Raw genomic sequence first — 15,708 nt, forward strand, 5'->3', positions numbered from 1 at the left:
CGGCCCATGAACGGACGATTCCAACTCTAGCCCGTTTACGGCCGTAATGCGGCCTGTTATTGGCCCATGTTTGGCCAATTGATCATACGGCCCGTATAAGGCCCATTGATGATACGGCCCGTAGAAGGCCCATTGTTTCTACGACCCGTAGAAAGCTCATTGTTTCTACGGCCCGTAGAAGGCCTACTGTTTCTATGGCCCGTAGAAGGCCCACTATTTCTACGACCCGTAGGAGGCCCAGTGTCACTACAGTAAATATTAGCCCATGGTTATTGTGGCCTAGTTTTAAAAAATAGGTTATTGCAGCCACTAGCAAACCGCGGAAAAAGAACTGCACTGACTACAGGCAAACAAATAAACAAGACAACAAGGAAATAAATAAGCAAGCAACTTATGCTAGGCTATCACGGCTATTACACATATTACATCCACTTGGCATCAAAGTTCGCCACCAGTGATCATAAAGCGCAACGAAGAAGCAGATTACAAAAATTGGGCACCATTGCAGCGTAACAAAATAATACTGAACCGAGACCACTTCCAAGACAGTTCAAGAAAGGTTAGCCTTGCGGGGGAACTGCTGCGCAAGCTGCTGAGCAAGGCTGTGAGACCGGCCTAGCATGTCGGTCATAGCTTCCAGGTGTAGCTGTTTAGCGATGAGGTTCTCATTGGTGTTCTCCGCTATCTTTCTTAGAGATAGGACTTCAAGTCGAAGTTGAGTTGCAGAATGCCTTTCTGCTAGAACTTGGGACTGAAGAAGTCGAACTGATCAGACAACAAATTCTGTGAGCTTGTCTGACTGTTAGTCTCAAGTAACTTGAACACTGCATCAAGACAAGACTTTGGGGTTGTCTCGCTATCTTCAAGATGTTTTGCCTTCTTTGCTGCAATATATGTTGGGTTTGTCTCACAGCCTTCAGCAGACTTGTGCATGCCATTAGGCATATCACCCTGAAATAAAGCAGAGAGATGACAGGTTTTGCACGTGTATAAACAAAGATGATAACTATTCTGTCAATTCTATCCAATTTCAAATTAGAAAATAAAGAGTAAGTTCAAAATATCAATAACATAATTTGGCATTGTTCATAATGCGGGGAGCTTCGCCACACTACTGGATTACCATGTCAACATAACAAGCATAGATGAAGGGCAAAGAAAATCATTGTATCTATTTTGGATAATGTGCATGGTGTAAGAACCATCAAAATTAGATAACAATAATTTCAACGGAGTTGCCCAAACATTAATTAAAATAATGGAAACACCTGACATTTAACTTTTATTATAGCAAATAGCATTTGACCATGCACAACAAAATATTTTCCGAACCTCCATGTATTATACAAATTTATAATCAGATCTTGGTCTCATTTTTTTTCCACATAAAGTAAATGCCAACTAATGGCCAGTCAAGCAAATTACACTTGTCCCTAGTACAACCTACAAGAGACACAAGTGGAGGCATGCATGCAAGCCTAACCACGCATGCATGCAGATGTAATGCCTCTCCAAACCGACATAGCTACTAACCCCGCTATAAATAGGAGCCATTCCTTTCACTGTGGTCCATTCCACCTCACACACACACATACACTGGAGTACCACCACCACTTGCCTTTTCACCTTCTGCCACACTGCTGTCCTTCACTGCGGTGAAGCCCTTTGGGTCGCATGCGCCATCAGGTACTAATAGAGTACCTTGTTGTGTTAGCCCTTCTTGCTTGACTTCTTGTCTATCTTCACCTCAGTTTGAATCAGTCCATGAGCATCTATTCACCTTGATCTATTTATCTTGCTGTAAAAAGAACAAAATGTTTGCGTAAACACCCAAGTTAATCAAAACTAATTAGATCAATTGCAAAAGCTTGTAAAAGTTTCTGTGAATGACATCTATGGCTTGTACTAGATCTAACATGCCAAGAATCAAATCCTAAGTACTAGTAACTTGCTAAGACATGTATGTGTGTATCCAAAAGATCAATCTTCCTTTGTATACTACCTTGTTCTAATTATTAATCCCTGCCAATCTGTAGCAAAAATTGAGTGATTGATGTTTATAATCTACTCACAAGTAATTAATTTTGGAGTTTCACTGCCACTATTTGCTTCTATATGGTGTTCAAGGATGAGTAGCACTAGTTAGGAACAACATTTAGATCTAAATCAGTAGCAATACCATGACCACGCCATAGATTAAATCTTGATTAATCTCATGGCCTTGAGATAAACAAAGAGAAAGAAGGCAATATGGCTGAGTGGGCAATAGTAGGGCCTGAGATAAAATGAACACTATATGCACACACACGTTGACATCTAGCAGGCACTCGATGTGAAATTTGGAACACTTATGGAGAAGGAATCAGAATTAGTACTTACCAGTAGTAGCAGTAGGATGTGGCTAGTCCACACCGTTAGCAGTAGAGCCATGCGACCGAGCAGCGCCGGTGAAGCCGCACACGCCCGACGCCCGTGGCTGCACGCCTCGTGCGTGTGGCTGCGTTGGGGGAGGATGTAGGCATGGAGACGTCGTTGCCGCTGCAGCCGGTGGCAAGCCCACCGGACCTGAATCAGGCGGCGCTAGGATTGAGTGGTGGCGACGTTTTTGGCGGCGGCGGATAAAATAAATAGGGGGAAATGGTAGAGGGAGACGAGGAGAATCTGTAGGTGTCCACCGTGTCGCCGGAGATGCCCGGACAGGGCAGATCGAGGCGGCGGCGGCCATGCTCTGTTCTTGGGGAGAGAGAGAGAGGTGGGTGGCTGGTTCTGTTCTTGGGATAGCAGAGAAGACGAGGAGAGGAATGAGCTGGGTTCAACGAGTAAAGTACTAGTAGTGCAGGCTACTGTTTCCTTTTTACTTATCATTTTTTTACTCTCTAGACTGGATGGCATACGTGCATGCTACTCTGATTTGGATGGTTTGATGCATTTTATCTCTCAATTAAACACTAGGACGTATCACAACCTAGTTAATTAATTATGGCTTGCCCAACATGGCCGTGTTGCTGGATCTTTAGATTTTAAATTAGGAAATATAAACATGGTTGTGAAATAATTATTAGGAGCCGATCTCGGATCCGTAGGAGCCACGCCCGGTGGTTCCGAGTTGGTCGAAGCACTATCCGGCAAGTCGTCATCTCCTTGACCATGTCTTGATAAATGTTTTCCGGGCTATGGGTCATTTCCAAAATTTTGCATAAGATTTTAAAATAAATATTTTTCATAAATAAAATGAAATTTGGATCAGGTGGATCCACTGATTTGGCAATTGGACCAGATCAGGTGAAGCATCTGTATTAAGTAGTTGTGACCCGGGTAGGGTTACAATATAAATAAATATTTGGTGGGTAGGGGAGCTCATGTTGGTGAAAGCAACCCAGGGAGGGTCGGCTTGGATGGCGGGCTCCTCTACATAGGGTATCACATTAGGACACAACCAACTGGCGCTTACTTCAAAAGCGGCGCAAACCGTACTGACCATAGACCTGGAATGGGACGGGCTGAACCAACTACCCATGCCAAGTAGCTGCCTCTACATGGGTGAGAAGGTGGCTGTAGCCGGGTAGGTACAGTCACCCTAGGGCGGGACCGCCGGTCAGGGGTCTCGACCCGCGGGCTTTTAGTAAGGCAAGGTGGAAAAGCAGAGGTAGTGTACGGGCTGGTTAAAGGTTCTGGTTCCTTGGTCTAGTCGTGTGCACGGGTAGCGCATGGACGACTTGGACCAAGTGATGCTATGGGTAAAGCAGTACACCTCTGATCAGAGTAAATGTGATATCACTCCCAGCTTCCGGGTTTGGAAGTGTGTCGTGTGGGTTTTCCTCTGACACAGGATGTAAGATCCCACGTCGCTCTGTCGCCAGTAGATTTTATAAATAAAATTTGGTTTTCAACAAAATGGGTTAAGGGAAAATATTTTTACCTACAAAGTATTTTGAGCTAATGGCTCGGTGGTTGTAGCCGTGGCCGGTAAAGTTATTCCTCTTTAAAGACTCTTGCATCCACTTTTCCCGGCGACTTGCGGAGTACGTATTTTATATGTGCTCAGCTGCACTTATGTTGTTTTTCAGAACAAGAGAGTTATGAGAACTCTGAGGTGATAGAGAATGGTACTTATGATGAATCTGGTCATCTTAATGACTTCGGTTATTCTAAAGTGGAGTATGTTTATGAGGAAGTCGACAATCAAGGCTATGAAGAGTAGATGCCCTCCATGGTTGGTTTAGAAGGCACGTAACTAGAAGTGGATGACGATCTATCGTCATGGTCGCTTAGGCTTAGTCGACACTTGAGGTGTCAATGTAATAAAAGCTTGCCTACTCATGGCAGCTGCACCGTCTTGTACATGATACTGTTCTCCTTAACTGATCTTGGAGCAACTCTGAAGTGACGGCTTCCGTTACGCCTGACTCTGTCGGACGTAACGGGGCATCACAGAAGAGGTGGTATCAGAGCCCCGTTAAGGAAACAGTCATGTACTTAGTTAGAGACCGTCCGAGCCCTAGGAAACATAGGTTCCCTCTTTACCTAAAATAAAATATGAGTTTTCTAAAAAAAAATGACTCAAGTCAAGTGAAGATTAAATAATTTAGACCACACAATTGTGCAAGAAAAATGTTTTTATTTTTACTGTCCTAGGTAAATTAATTTTGCATTGTATTATAACTAACTAAATTCTTAATTGCTCAATGTAGGATGACGAGTGGTAGGTTGTTTGGTACGGGTGCTGAGTATGGTGGTTTTGCTCTGTTCTTGGTTGAGCTTCTTGGTCTTCTGGGTGTGTTGATTGCACCATACTACACAGTGTTTCACGACCCGTGTTCTATGGGGTACTTAGTCACGGTGCACATTCCTGAGGGCTTAGATGTCCCTTCTAGGTTCAGTGTTGCACGTTATGACTTTGTTTCAGCACTTCAGGGTGCGGCACGGGATGCCGCTTTACACCTTTTCCACGCCTATCACCCTCTCCTTGAGTACGTGGGCAGAGGCGAGTGGCCTCATCAGTTAGAGGAGGCAGGGAGTTCGTCTGCACCTCCGGCCACTGTCGCTCCTTCGCCTTTTGCATCCACTTCTGCTTTCCCTCCACTTCCACCACGTCCTCCTGTCTTGCCTCCCACGTTTTTACCACCATTAGCTTCGACTGCCGCTCGTCCACCTCTGTACCCGACAGTCCCACCCACTCGTGCAGACCACCCAGCTCCTAGAGTCATCAGGGGTTCCTCCTCTCGTGCAGTGTCACATCCCTCCACACCGTACGAGCGTCCACCTACACATCAGCTTGTTCAGGACCTATTAGATCGGGTTGACACTCTTCAGAGGCGCTGTTCCGAGCTTGAGCGGGCGAACAGCGAGATGTCCACTGCGTTGAGGGACTACACCCGTCCGGGTATGGCCCTCAACCCTCTTCAGATTGACAGCTCACCTTCCGCCTCTCCAGGCCGGGTAGGGTACCCGATTGACCATGAGTCTCTTGCCGCTGACGAGCCTTCCTCTCAGGTTGCTCCTACTCTGAGTTCCGTTGTAGTTCCACCACCTCCAAAGCACACTCCCCACACTCCACCAGGTTCTCCAGCTACTGACCCTGCTCCACCTTCTCCCGATGGCACCCCTGACTTTTCAGTGATTGGCGTCACTTACTTAGAGCTTCTAGCACTCGACTCCCGCCAGGTGTCTTCTCAGCCCCCGGAGTACCTTCGTGTCGCTTCCGACGTCACACCCTCTGAGCACACTCCCTCTGAGTACCCTCTTAGCACCATCAGTGCACCCGAGTCTGACACTGCTGCACCGAGTGTGTCTCTGCCTGCACCGACTTCTGCCCTCGACCCCGACTTGCTCCTCACCGTTTCACCTAGTCCTCTTGTCAGGGAGGATTGACGTGCTACCAGTAGTAGTAGTTAGTATTCTGGCAAGGTTGTAGCATCATGCTAGATAGCTACTCCTCCCAGAGTTAGTTCCCCCACTTATTAGATGTTTAGGTAGGTGCATGGAGGCTGTCCTTTTGGATTTTGTACATATCTGGAAAGGTCTTGTAGCCGTAGCTACCCTTCCAGAGTTTGCACAGCCGTAGTTAGCCAGACTAGTTCCGACGGACAGATAGGTCGGCAGGTATACTTTTGTTCCAGGTACACATGTAGATAGCCGTGGTAGCCTGATGATGTGCGACACAGAGTCATGTGTGGTGTTGCTGCTATGATATGTGATGTATCCATGTGGACTGGTGGACTTATGGATGTACTGATATGCTATTACTAGATGATCTCGTATGATGCATATGCCATGCCTCCATATTCATTTTAAATTCTGGTTTTTTTATGCTCCTTGCTCTGAATGATGGAATACTGTATGTGATGTTGTTGCCACATTGTTGCCAATGCCTCATTATGGCGTCTGATGTATGGAAGAATTTTTTTTGGTGATCTCTTCATTCAAGTACATACCTTTGGTACATCACGTGTTGGGCTAGTATATATATTATGTGCTGACGCTGCTACATATTTTCCTAGCACTTCATGAGTTCAACTGATGTATGTCAGACACTTGATGATTGCATGCTTTTAATGCAGTACGTGAAGAACTTGTGTGTGCATGTGCATGTGCAAGTGGCTCTATTTTTGACTTGTGATTAATCTCTTGCCTCTGTCGTGATAAAAAAATCACTTTGTTTGACTACTTTTATTCTTCGGCCAACAACAAGTAAAAAAAAATGTTTCGCAAAATTTTCTAGTATGCCGCTGTTAAGTGCACTGTTTAAATTGATGTTCCAAAACAGGAAGCGTGAAGTGTACTGTTTGAGCTAAAATCTCACCTCTAATCAAATAAATAAAATATTTTTCACAAATAGTAGCTATCGTTATAACCTATGCCTTGCCCACCAGATCGATAGCGATGGCATCTGGTAGTCAGTCGTTCGAAGACAACGGGAACCCATCAGATTTAGTACCCGAGTCGCTAAGGAACATGGCAGATTTGCCGTCTAGAGTGACGTTACCTCCACCTCCACCATTACCCCATCATGCCCTGGGATCCGATCAACTTGCTCTAATGTATCAGTGGATGGAGCAGTCTCGTCGAGACTCTCTAGAACACTAGAATAAGTTCATGGAGCAGATGTTCGGTATGATGAGAGGCCAACTGACTAAAAACCCAGAACAAGGTGTCACGATTGGAGACTTCCAAAAGACTAGACCACCAACCTTTTCAACCGCCACAGACCCATTAGCCGCAGATGATTGGTTGATGGACATAGAGCTAAAACTTAACACTGTGGGATGCACGGACCAAGAAAAAGTTCGGTATGCATCCCATCAGTTAATTGGTCCTGCTGCCACATGGTGGAGAAATGTCCAAATTATCATACCCGAAAACCACATAGTTACATGGGACGAATTTAAGAGGAGATTTCGAGATAACTACGTCCCGCAAAGTGCGATGGAAATAAAGAGGAAGGAATTCCAGAACCTCAAGCAAGGGTCTAAGACCATCGCAGAGTACCTAGATGAGTTTAACTCACTATCCCGCTATGCACCAGAGGACACAAACACTGAGACCAAAAAGGTGTACCGGTTCGTAGAAGGATTGAACCCGTCCATACAACTTATTATAGCTCCTATAAAAATCACCGAGTTTCGGGAGCTAGTAGACCGAGTCATTACAATCGAGAACCGGCAAATCGCCGTAGAGGAAGAGCGAAGGAAGAAAGCTAGGATGGACCCGAGGTTTGCCATGAGAAGTGGGAATCGTCCTGTTGGCCTAGTCCGCGTGCCAATGGTCGGGCCTGTCCGTCCTCCTTTCCGTCAAGCTCCTAGACCACCTTTTATGCCTCCGAGAGCCCCTATCAAATGTCACGTGTGCTGTGGACCACACTTGGCTCGAGATTGCCCAAAGGCGAGTGTTGTCTGTTTTGGTTGTGGACAAAAGGGACACTACAAAAATCAGTGCCCAAGCAAGGGTCAACCACAATCTGGCACAAATGGAGCTGTCCCACCTGAAAATAAGCGCGAGGCTTATTCAGCACAAGTACACGGGAGTGCGTCCACTGCCAACCGCGGGCGTGGTCGTGGCAGTCTTGCACGTGGATCATTCCGTCTGACACATATGGATGTGGCACAAGTGGAGTCGGCTTCAGACATAGTGACGGGTAACCTACTAATCCCTCCCGGAGTACGACTAGTATTGTTTGACCCAGGAGCAACACATTCTTTCATATCGCAACGCTTTGTTGAGACACATAATCTGGACCGGACCCCCCTAGCCAAACCCATAAAAGTAGATTCACCGGGAGGCCCAATAATTGTTGAGCATGTCTGCCACAACCGTCCCATTTGCATTGAGGGCATAACCTTTAATGCTAGCCTATTTGTCATTGGCCTAAGAGGGTTAGATGTTATTCTTGGAATGGACTGGTTAGCGAGTCATGGAGCAAGAATGGATTGTGCAGAAAAATCCATATCCTTGAGAAGCCCAGAAAATAAACGGATAACCTTTAATAGTATTAGAACCCGAGCGAAATCAAACCAAGCCTCAGTAGCCACTTTGGACAAAAAGGAGGCTAAAGATGTGCCTGTGGTACAAGAATTTTTGGACGTGTTTCCGGAAGAATTGCCCGGGATGCCACCAGACAGGGAGATAGAGTTCACTATTGATATCATCCCAGGTACGGCACCCATATCAAAACGAGCATACCATATGTCCGCGGAAGAACTAAAGGAATTAAGAAAACAATTGGATGAACTAGAAGAAAAGGGGTTTATTCGACCAAGTGTGTCACCTTGGGCAGCACTAGTCTTATTCATTAAGAAAAAGGATGGAAGTATGAGGCTATGTGTGGATTATCGAGCCTTGAATGAGGCGACAATTAAGAATAAGTACCCACTACCCCGGATAGATGATCTATTTGACCAATTGAAAGGAGCCACCGTGTTCTCAAAAATAGATCTCCGGTCAGGGTACCACCAACTAAAAGTAAAGGAAGAAGATATACCTAAGACTGCTTTCATAACCCGATATGGTCACCATGAATTCTTGGTTGTTCCCTTCGGACTCACAAATGCACCAGCAGTTTTCATGAACCTGATGAACCTAGTCCTCATGCCCTATTTAGATAAGTTTGGGGTAGTGTTCATCGATGACATCCTCATATACTCTCGAAGTATTGAGGAACATGCTGAACACCTCCGGATAGTGCTACAGACCTTGAGAGAAAAATAACTCTATGCCAAATTCAAAAAGTGTGAATTTTGGCTAGAAGAAGTGTCCTTCTTAGGACACATTATATCAGGGAAAGGGATAGCCGTAGATCCTGCTAAAGTGGATGCAGTGTTGGCATGGAAATCCCCAACAAACGTAACAAAGATTCGTAGCTTCCTTGGTTTAGCTGGATATTATCGAAGGTTCATAGAAGGCTTCTCCCAGAAAGCAGCCCCTATGACCAAATTACTAAGGAAGGGAGTTCCATTTGACTGGAATGACAAGTGTGAGCAAAGTTTTCAGGAGTTAAAGAAACGGCTCACAACCGCTCCTGTATTGGCTCTACCCGAACCAGGCAAAGCATTCACAGTATATTGCGATGCCTCTAGAGTTGGTTTGGGATGTGTGCTAATGCAAGATGGGAGAGCCATAGCCTATGCCTCTCGACAGTTAAAGCCCCATGAACAAAACTACCCCACCCATGACCTCGAGTTAGCTACCGTGGTATTTGCGCTAAAGATGTGGAGGCACTACCTTTATGGAAACCGTTGTGAACTATACACGGACCATAAAAGCCTCAAGTATATCTTCATGCAAAAGGAGTTGAATATGAGACAAAGACGATGGTTAGAACTCATTAAGGATTATGACCTTAGTGTCAACTACCACCCAGGAAAAGCTAATGTGGTGGCAGATATCCTTAGCCGAAAAACCTCATGCAATCATGTCAAGATCCCAACCTATGATAAGCATCTGATACATGAGCTGGGAATGATGGGAATTGAATTCATACATAAACCGGTTGAGAAAATCCTAACCACATTAACAATCAGACCCAATTTTTTGGACGAAATCAAGGAAAACCAAACCAAAGATGAGTTCATTTGTGAGGAAAAACGCAGAATACACGAAGGTCAACCATCAGAGTTCCGAATAGCAGAAGACGGGTCACTTTGGTATAAAACCCGGTTATGTGTGCCGAATATCCTTGATATTAAGCAAATAATACTCCAGGAGGCACACAACACACCGTACACCATACACCCTGGTAGCACAAAAATGTACCGGGATGTCAAAGGTACATTTTGTTGGAGAAATATGAAAAGAGAAATTGCTCAGTATGTGGATGAGTGTGACACTTGTAAGAGAGTAAAGGCAGAACACCAGCGACCACCAGGATTGTTGCAACCTCTCCAAATTCCGCAATGGAAATGGGAGGAAATCCACATGGACTTTATCACCGGACTGCCCAAAACAAGAAAACAAGAGGAGATCATATGGGTCATAGTTGACCGACTCACTAAATCTGCCCATTTTATCCCTTTAGCCCCGGGTTGTTCCAGAGAAAAATTGGCTGAGCTATATATCCACAGGATAGTAGCTCTACATGGGACACCTTCTAGAATAGTGTCAGATCGTGGATCCATGTTTACATCCAAGTTCTGGGGAAAATTACAAGAAGCATTAGGAACAAAATTGGATTTTAGTACCGCTTACCACCCCCAGACTAGCGGTCAAGTCGAGAGGGTGAATCAAATCATAGAGGACATGCTAAGGGCTTGTGTGCTAGATTTTGGTGACTCGTGGAGCAAGCACTTGCCCTTAGCAGAGTTCGCTTATAACAATAGCTACCAAGCTAGTATTGGTATGTCCCCATTTGAGGCCTTATACGGTCGAAGATGCCGAACCCCAATATGTTGGGTGGAAACCGGAGAAAAGAAACTCTTAGCACCCGACTTGGTCCAAGAGACCGAGGAAAAAGTTCGCATAGTTAGAGGCGGCTCAAGACGGCGCAAAGCCGGCAAAAAGGTTATGCGGACAAGAGACGACGTGATATACAATATCAACCCGGAGACTTTGTTTATTTAAAAGTCTCACCAATTAAAGGTGTCAAGCGCTTTGGAGTACAAGGAAAACTAAGCCCGCGATATATTGGTCCCTATCGGATCTTAAAAAGAAGAGGGACGGTGGCGTACAAATTAGAATTGCCAACGCACCTACAAGGGGTTCATGATGTATTTCATGTTTCCCAATTACGCAAGAGCGTAAAGCCACCATTTGAGAGAGTCTCGGAGGAAGAATTAACCCTCCGAAAGGACCTAACGTATGAGGAGCGTCCTAGTCGTATTCTGGACACCGAGGAAAAGAAACTTAGGAGTAAAACAATTAAATATTGCAAGGTGCAATGGGGAAATCATCCGGTGCGAGAAGCGACTTGGGAAAAAGAAGATGACCTCCGAGAAAAATATCCTAACCTTTTCGAGGTGCGACTCAACAAATTTCGAGGACGAAATTTTCTCTAAGGGGGATAGGACGTAAGAACCGTCAAAATTAGATAACAATAATTTCAACGGCGTTGCCCAAACATTAATTAAAATAATGGAAACACCTGACATTTAATTTTTATTATAGCAAATAGCATTTGACCATGCACAACAAAATATTTTCCAAACCTCCATGTATTCTACAAATTTATAATCAGATCTTGGTCTCATTTTTTTTCCACATAAAGTAAATGCCAACTAATGGCCAGTCAAGCAAATTACACTTGTCCCTAGTACAGCCTACAAGAGACACAAGTGGAGGCATGCATGCAAGCCTAACCACGCATGCATGCCAGATGTAATGCCTCTCCAAACCGACATAGCTACTAACCCCACTATAAATAGGAGCCATTCCTTTCGCTGTGGTCCATTCCACCTCACACACACACATACACTGGAGTACCACCACCACTTGCCTTTTCACCTTCTGCCACACTGCTGTCCTTCACTGCGGTGAAGCCCTTTGGGTCGCAAGCGCCATCAGGTACTAATAGAGTACCTTGTTGTGTTAGCCCTTCTTGCTTGACTTCTTGTCTATCTTCACCTCGGTTTGAATCAGTCCATGAGCATCTATTCACCTTGATCTATTTATCTTGCTGTAAAAAGAACAAAATGTTTGCGTAAACACCCAAGTTAATCAAAACTAATTAGATCAATTGCAAAAGCTTGTAAAAGTTTCTGTGAATGACATCTATGGCTTGTACTAGATCTAACATGCCAAGAATCAAATCCTAAGTACTAGTAACTTGCTAAGACATGTATGTGTGTATCCAAAAGTTCAATCTTCCTGTGTATACTACCTTGTTCTAATTATTAATCCCTGCCAATCTGTAGCAAAAATTGAGTGATTGATGTTTATAATCTACTCACAAGTAATTAATTTTGGAGTTTCACTGCCACTATTTGCTTCTATATGGTGTTCAAGGATGAGTAGCACTAGTTAGGAACAACATTTAGATCTAATCAGTAGCAATACCATGACCACGCCATAGATTAAATCTTGATTAATCTCATCGCCTTGAGATAAACAAAGAGAAAGAAGGCAATATGGCTGAGTGGGCAATAGTAGGGCCTGAGATAAAATGAACACTATATGCACACACACGTTGACATCTAGCAGGCACTCGATGTGAAATTTGGAACACTTATGGAGAAGGAATCAGAATTAGTACTTACCAGTAGTAGCAGTAGGATGTGGCTAGTCCACACCGTTAGCAGCAGAGCCATGCGACCGAGCAGCGCCGGTGAAGCCGCACACGCCCGACGCCCGTGGCTGCACGCCTCGTGCGTGTGGCTGCACTGGGGGAGGATGTAGGCATGGAGACGTCGTTGCCGCTGCAGACGGTGGCAAGCCCACCGGACCTGAATCAGGCGGCGCTAGGATTGAGTGGTGGCGACGTTTTTGGCGGCGGCGGATAAAATAAATAGGGGGAAATGGTAGAGGGAGACGAGGAGAATCTGTAGGTGTCCACCGTGTCGCCGGAGATGCCCGGACGGGGCAGATTGAGGCGGCGGCGGCCATGCTCTGTTCTTGGGGAGAGAGAGAGGTGGGTGGCTGGTTCTGTTCTTGGGATAGCAGAGAAGACGAGGAGAGGAACGAGCTGGGTTCAACGAGTAAAGTACTAGTAGTGCAGGCTACTGTTTCCTTTTTACTTATCATTTTTTTACTCTCTAGACTGGATGGCATACGTGCATGCTACTCTGATTTGGATAGTTTGATGCATTTTATCTCTCAATGAAACACTAGGACGTATCACAACCTAGTTAATTAATTATGGCTTGCCCAACATGGCCATGTTGCTGGATCTTTAGATTTTAAATTAGGAAATATAAACATGGTTGTGAAATAATTATCAGGAGCCGATCTCGGATCCGTAGGAGCCACGCCCGGTGGTTCCGAGTTGGTCGAAGCACTATCCGGCAAGTCGTCATCTCCTTGACAATGTCTTGATAAATGTTTTCCGGGCTATGGGTCATTTCCAAAATTTTGCATAAGATTTTAAAATAAATATTTTTCATAAATAAAATGAAATTTGGATCAGGTGGATCCACTGATTTGGCAATTGGACCAGATCAGGTGAAGCATCTGTATTAAGTAGTTGTGACCCGGGTAGGGTTACAATATAAATAAATATTTGGTGGGTAGGGGAGCTCATGTTGGTGAAAGCAACCCAGGGAGGGTCGGCTTGGATGGTGGGCTCCTCTACATAGGGTATCACATTAGGACACAACCAACTGGCGCTTACTTCAAAAGCGGCGCAAACCGTACTGACCATAGACCTGGAATGGGACGGGCTGAACCAACTACCCATGCCAAGTAGCTGCCTCTACATGGGTGAGAAGGTGGCTGTAGCCGGGTAGGTACAGTCACCCTAGGGCGGGACCGCCGGTCAGGGGTCTCGACCCGCGGGCCTTTAGTAAGGCAAGGTGGAAAAGCAGAGGTAGTGTACGGGCTGGTTAAAGGTTCTGGTTCCTTGGTCTAGTCGTGTGCACGGGTAGCGCATGGATGACTTGGACCAAGTGATGCTATGGGTAAAGCAGTACACCTCTGATCAGAGTAAATGTGATATCACTCCCAGCTTCCGGGTTTGGAAGTGCGTCGTGTGGGTTTTCCTCTGACACAGGATGTAAGATCCCACGTCGCTCTGTCGCCAGTAGATTTTATAAATAAAATTTGGTTTTCAACAAAATGGGTTAAGGGAAAATATTTTTACCTACAAAGTATTTTGAGCTAATGGCTCGGTGGTTGTAGCCGTGGCCGGTAAAGTTATTCCTCTTTAAAGACTCTTGCATCCACTTTTCCCGGCGACTTGCGGAGTACGTATTTTATATGTGCTCAGCTGCACTTATGTTGTTTTTCAGAACAAGAGAGTTATGAGAACTCTGAGGTGATAGAGAATGGTACTTATGATGAATCTGGTCATCTTAATGACTTCGGTTATTCTGAAGTGGAGTATGTTTATGAGGAAGTCGACAATCAAGGCTATGAAGAGTAGATGCCCTCCATGGTTGGTTTAGAAGGCACGTAACTAGAAGTGGATGACGATATATCGTCATGGTCGCTTAGGCTTAGTCGACACTTGAGGTGTCAATGTAATAAAAGCTTGCCTACTCATGGCAGCTGCACCGTCTTGTACATGATACTGTTCTCCTTAACTGATCCTGGCGCAACTCTGAAGTGACGGTTTCCGTTACGCCTGACTCTGTTGGACGTAACGGGGCGTCACACATGGCATGTTGTTCATATCATCAGCCACATCAGTAAGATAAAACAGGAGATGACAAGGTGCAAACGTGGGCTGCTTCACCACACACTGGATTTTAGATCCACAAAAACAAGCATACATACAGGGAGTATTAAGTAATGTGCATGGTATGAATAAGGAATTTGGTTTTACAAGTAAAACTTAGAACTTATGGTTCTTACGAACATGCATTTTGGTAGAAACAGCAAACTAAACAGCAGTAAACGATAGGGAGTATGAGAAAATTAAACAGCAGTTGAGGATAAAGGCTTTAGAAGGACTGACTTACATTAACAGTTAACACCGGCTTTATAATGCCCTTCTCCATGTCAAGGGAAGGATAACTCAAGAATTTCACCACAGAATCTTCTTCATAAGCATTGCCTGTACTCTACATTTTGTAGAGAGTAATTATAGATATGATAATACTGGAAGGGATAGAGGATAATGAAGATAAGATGCAGATTGATGCTACATAATCAACTACCAATCCCTGGAAGTACAAGCATTACAGGACAAAATGTACTAACAAGAGCAATGGGCTACACTTCTGCACTGGCATTGTCTGTGTATTCTACTTGTTGGTAAGATTAAATATAGATCTGATCTTTTTTAGTAAATGGTGGGCGAGGGAGATAAGATGCAGAATGCTACAAAATGAACCAACCCCTCTTCCCATAATACAAGAGTGTTTTGAACACTGGTGTACTGTACAAAACGTTCTTATATTATGGGACGGAGGGAGTAGCTGTTAATGTAAGTACAGTGATAGACCACGTTCAGTCCTTACAAGAGGACTGCAGAGCTAAACCTCTTCAAAAGCATTGGGTTGATTCCAAATTTTTGTAAGTGTCCATACGGATCTTATAATGTCCACCAAATGGACGATTACGAGGCTAACATGTGCAGTGATGCTACATAATCAAACAACTATGAAAGTAAGTATGGTCATACAG

The 15,708-nt window shown here is 44.7% G+C and overlaps 3 long non-coding RNA genes across 3 annotated transcripts; 1 reads left to right on the top strand and 2 right to left on the bottom strand.

Moving 5' to 3' along the window:
- Positions 1-1,269: 1,269 nt before the first annotated feature.
- On the bottom strand, positions 1,270-2,791 carry LOC120973168 (uncharacterized). The gene is made up of 2 exons (XR_005767323.3): positions 2,380-2,791; positions 1,270-1,798 (listed from the first exon to the last, which is right to left on the bottom strand). It is a non-coding gene; the product is annotated as an uncharacterized lncRNA (long non-coding RNA).
- An 8,222-nt stretch (positions 2,792-11,013) lies between these two features.
- Positions 11,014-14,663, top strand: LOC120973171 (uncharacterized). The gene is made up of 2 exons (XR_005767326.2): positions 11,014-11,991; positions 14,370-14,663. It is a non-coding gene; the product is annotated as an uncharacterized lncRNA (long non-coding RNA).
- LOC120973170 (uncharacterized) lies at positions 11,627-13,719 on the bottom strand. Its single transcript, XR_005767325.3, has 2 exons — positions 12,684-13,719; positions 11,627-12,103 (listed from the first exon to the last, which is right to left on the bottom strand). It is a non-coding gene; the product is annotated as an uncharacterized lncRNA (long non-coding RNA).
- Positions 14,664-15,708: the final 1,045 nt, after the last annotated feature.

This window comes from Aegilops tauschii, chromosome 2 (assembly GCF_002575655.3).
Source record: "Aegilops tauschii subsp. strangulata cultivar AL8/78 chromosome 2, Aet v6.0, whole genome shotgun sequence".
Classification (NCBI taxonomy): domain Eukaryota; kingdom Viridiplantae; phylum Streptophyta; class Magnoliopsida; order Poales; family Poaceae; genus Aegilops; species Aegilops tauschii.